This window comes from Pinus tabuliformis, chromosome 8, assembly GCF_031772625.1.
Source record: "Pinus tabuliformis cultivar Carrire ecotype Pingquan chromosome 8, CPIR1, whole genome shotgun sequence".
NCBI classification, from domain to species: domain Eukaryota; kingdom Viridiplantae; phylum Streptophyta; class Pinopsida; order Pinales; family Pinaceae; genus Pinus; species Pinus tabuliformis.
The window spans coordinates 1,660,065,484-1,660,070,929 of NC_142294.1; positions in this window are offsets into that span (position 1 = coordinate 1,660,065,484).

A 5,446-nucleotide genomic window follows, 5' to 3' on the forward strand; every position below is an offset into this window, starting at 1 on the left:
TTCTTTTGCATTTTTCATTTTTTATTTTTTCTACACTACTCTACTTGAAAAACAAAATCTCTTTCAAGTATAAGAATACTTCCAACGAAGCCATGTGCACATCAAGATGATAGATAAACTGATCTATAGACTTGAAATGTACTCTTTGACATGTACCAGAATATGAAAGACCAACTTCTTTGACTGAGATGAGATCAATAATTGTTGAAGAAGGGTGTGCGGCCGCAACTTATTGATTGTCTGGAACCATATTTCAATATATTTTTTATGCCCTTGGTCAACTTGTTGATTTGGATCATCTTGGATGTCTTCTTCTTCCATGAAATTCAAATCTTCTTCTTTTTGCTGATTATTCTCTTGAACACATAGAGGATCTGATGGTAATAATGAGGGCACTTTCTCAATATCTTATTCTAATGTATGCTCTTCATCAAGTGCAGCTCATGATTCTTTCGTCTTCTCATTTGAATCTTCTTTTTCTGCATGTCGTTCTTCAATGGCATTAAGAGAATCTCTTTTTTGCAATACTCTTCCCAAGCTAAGATGAATACCATTGAGATCAAGAGGGGATGTTAGGAAGTGTTGTACCTCAACATTGTAAGTGGGATGAGCTACTTCCTTGTGTGGGTTTGGAAATGGTGGTACAGGTAGTTGAGGGGGAGTGGATGGTTGAGATGGATGTGGTTGCGGTGGAGGTGGATGGTAGGGATAACATGGAGTTGGGTATGGAGGCTATTGAGGAAAATATTGAGGATATTATAGATGGCTCCCATAAGTTCATTGTCATCCTTGTTGCCAAGATTGGTTTTGGGGTTGAGATGGCTAAGGTTTCCAAGAAAAGGGTGTGTTCCAATTACTTTGAGATGGATGTGAATAATCTTGAAATTTTGAATTAGGTTCTTGCATCATATCAAGTTGAATAGGTTGCCATGGTCCTCTTGGAGCTACATAACATAGTTGCATTGAAAATTGACTTGCTCCATTGTCCTCTTGGTAAACTTCCTTCATCCTTGGTAATGAGGGGCAATATTTAACATCATGTGATTTTGCATGGACAACACAAATATCAACATCTTGTTTTTGCTCATTTTGTATTCTTAACATTTCTACTTGTTCACTTAGATTGCTAAGAATTTTTGTTTTAAAGTTATTAAGGAAATTTTCAAGTTTAGCTTGACTTACCGATCTTGATGCTGATTGACTTTCTCTTGCCCTTCATCTTGATATGGTTTGCATGTTTCACAAATTTCTTCAAATGATACTTTGTATACATCACCTCTACTCATGAGATCAAGGAGGTCAATCCACTCATCCCTAATTGTTCTAAGTAAGAGGGTTTTTTGTATGTCAGATCCTAAATGATTTAATTTTTCCCTCTTAACATTATACATGAACCTCTCTATTAGATTCTAAAGGCTCTCATCTTCCTTTTGATTTATTCTAAAGATTTCTTCTTTAAGATCACGATCTTTATATTTTTCTAGAAATATATTTTGCATATTCCATGCTCTTATTAAATTAGTCCCTAAACTCATGAACCATTTAAGAGCTTTATCCTTCAATGTCACCGAAAATAATCTCAATTTTTGAGTGTTAAATAAGTACAAGCAATTTCAAAATCAAAGAGAAAGGTTTCCAGATCCTTTGACCTTAGACCATGAAAGTTTGGAAGAAAAGATGGAGAGATGTTCTTCATGTGCACACTAACATCAGTATCTTGAATGGGAAATCCAAGAGGATCTTCCTCATTGTCATCATCTCCATCCATTTCTCCTACCTTCTCTGTCACATCTTCTTCTTCTACCTACAAAAATGAATGGTGATGTGGCTCTTACTGCACCACGTGATCAAATGTGGGGGGGGGGTTGGTGTTGGAGAAGTACTTTTTTTTTTAATAAGAATGTTAATGCAATGCAATTTTCTATTTTTGAAATGAAACATGCCTAATGCATTTTTTTCGCAAAAAGTAAAAGAAATGAATCAACTAGGGAAGAAAACAATGCATACTTTGACACCTCCCCGACAACGGCGCCAAAAAGTGATGAGCCTCAGTATTGCAGCAAGAATGCTGCAACTCCCAAAGCTACCAACTTTAATTATCAACCCAAGGTTCGTACAAACTTAAGAGGTATCAAAACTATATGTGCATCATACAATGTGTCCTTCCTTCGTTGTCATGATGTAATGGAGTGAATGTAATGAAATCAAATCCTAAACTAATTGCAGAAATGGAAATGCTCGAAATGGAAACCTTAACCTATTGCAAGGAAAGAAAATAAAAGGAAAACAAACCTATTCTAATTTCGTAAAGTAAAGTCATGAACTAAATATCAATCATTACATTTCAAAGAGCTTTAGATCCATTGGTAGAGCTCATTGGATGTGGCAATCAAGAAAATCATTATTGTATTATCCAATTCATAAATTTGTCCATTAACCCAAATCGTTGAGATGTTTTGCATGGGTAAAAAGGCAAGTCCTAAATGGTGTTTATTCCTCCTCAACCATTGATTTAGAGCCTAGGGGTAATGATTCAACCCTAAGGGATGAAAACCAATCTTTTTTAGCAAATTTGGGCAAGTATATACACGCTGGAAGAGTGATACACGAAACTACAAGATGCTACAAGAAGTTATAACTCACTGAATGGCCAAAAAAATCAAATCCAAATTAGATGGGACAAATTTTGTTATTGTCTAGGATGTCTTAGGTCTCCATTCCAAGTGGAATCACTCAAAAATACCCCTGTTAACCCATGCTAAAAAATACCAGAAAATTACTAGTCTAAAATCTAGAAATTCGAGAACTAGTGAGCTAGTAAATCTATCAAACGCATAACCTGATCAAGTACAAATGAAATGGGGTGATTTTTTTTATTAACTAGAATGTTTTTGTGATCTAATGCAAGTGGAATCAACTTGATTGAAGCTCATTAGCATGTTCTAAAAAATAACAGAAATTTACTGTCATTTGCCACAAGGGACTTCCACAAATTCAGATTTGGGAATAGGAAAACTAATCTAAGTAGCTCAATGATTACTATGACCTTCCAAAGTTGTTACAAGAATGAAACGATGTTTGTGATCCTGCAAAATAACTTACTTCAACCATTTAAACCAATCCTACAACAAGAAATCATTAATACTAAATGCAAAAATAGAAAATGACAAGAACAAGAGATGCATGTGAATAAGAAGTGAAAGGAAGAAAAGTAAATGATACAAAAGGACTATGGGGCTCCTGGGATGGCCAAGCATGAGGAAATTCAGAGTCCTATGAAGGATACCAAGATTTAGAAGCTGAACATGGCACCAATCTTCATTATTTCCATCAATACAATTACATCCCTCCAAGAAATGAAAGTGGAGCTGCAAAAATACGAGTTCTCTCTACAAGAAGGCTAATAAAAATCAACTCCTATAGGAAAAATTGACTTGGTACTTATACAAAATGATTAGGAAGCATTACCCATGAAAGGATGAAGCTATCCCTCTAATAGTGGATCTGGTTCCCAACACTAGGAATCTGCATTAAATGAGATGGAACACATTCCTAGATTTTCTCAATCATTGGAGATCCATAATTCATGCAATAATTTCAGGATATTTTGTTGATTTATTATCCAATATTGATCTTCCTGTAGTAGGGATCACGTCCCTAAATTATCTCCTCTTCCAAATCTCCATAATCTACCCAACATTCTCACAGTATTCTACAAAAATAAATAGTATTAAGCACAAATATGCAATTATTCATAAACCTTCCTAATGAATATATTAAAGCTAAAAATATTATCTAATGCAAAAAGAGAGGTTTAATGTGTTTAAGGATGGTCAGATGAGCCTTAATTTATGTCTAATTTGGAGGCTCATCAAGTACAAGGGTAGATAATAATATGGAAGCCCACACTTGGGTTTATAATGCATATGAGGGAGCAATCATGGTACATGAGGTGTCTCGGCCTTAATTTTTCCACCCTTCTTTATATTTCTTTTTTCCTTTTTATGATTTTCTTTGATTAACTACTTAAGGCTAAAGGGGTAAGAGCATGACATGTAAGAGATAGTAGTGAATTCCCCCTTTAAAGTTAAGGCAATTCATTGCCCACTAGAGGTTGGGACAATCATGGGTTCCTATATGATGAAGGAGGCTCATAGAACCTATAGGAACTAGGGTGATGGCCATGATGATGGGGTAGAGCTCATGTATTGGCTTTTTCCCACGTGCTAAATGTATTTGTCCTGACCATCTTTTGCATTTTATGGTACATTTTCCTGTTGAATGTGGCCATATATGCTTTTATCTTTCTTTTTAGCTGCATCAACCTCCAGGCTTCATTCCAGGGCACGACCCAAGATGTGGCAAGCGGAAGGGGCATGCTAACCCTATGTGGGCCTAGTGGAGGAATGTGGACTCGGGTGGGAGAAATGATGAATGGGGTACTAATGAGTGGGAAGAGGGTAATATAAGCGGATAAGGGAGTAGGACCACAAACCAAAATCGGGTTTCCCATGAACTACCATCCCTAAAGTCAAATGGTCAGTAAAAGAGATCCCACGGGACTAGGATGCAACGTTAATATTCAAAAGGGGGCCAGGGGACAAAGGCATAAACCTAAACCATTCTTTCCGCCGAATCCCCCATTAATACATGCCCAAAAGTGTCCATGATAAGAAAACTACAATACTCAATTACCAAATGACAAGGCATACCTTTAGGTTCGGGAGGCCCACCTTGAAACATATGATCATGGTAGATGGGCGAGGGACCACATGGATGGCTCAGGTGGTGGAGAAAGGCATAATGAGCTAGCTTATTGCTGCAAGGGGTTGTTGGCTACCGACTGAGGACCATCTTTGGAGAAAAAATTTCTCCTAAGGATATCATCCACAAAATGGTGGGTAACATCTAGCTCCAACTGGGACGTGATCTCTCTCGAAGTGGACGAAGCTACTCTAATATGAGGTCACGAGAACTCCAACAATCTCTTGGTTACCATAGACTTGTCACTTGCACATATAATAGGGGGAAAAACACGAAGCCACATGCTTTCACAACGTCTCATTATCGCACATGCTATATGTTAGGCCATAAAACCAACATAAAATAAATTATGCAGGTATGCACCTATCTTCCATGATAAATATCATATGATGGTATTCCTAATGTAGAAATTAGTATGTAATACATCCTACTCTACCATGCATATAGTAAGGCTAATACTAAGTGTAAGCAACCAACATATCATCACATCAATATAAATATACATGCTAGTATGATTACTCGTGTAACAACTCCCAAGTCGAATGTGGACATAATCATATGGTAGATGAAGTGGGTGGGAGGCGAGAAAACATGATCTCCATCCTAGGTAAAGGGGATTCCCCGGAGAAAGAAAATAGGTCGATTTAAAGGTCCAGACTTTCCTTCAAGTACACAATATTGG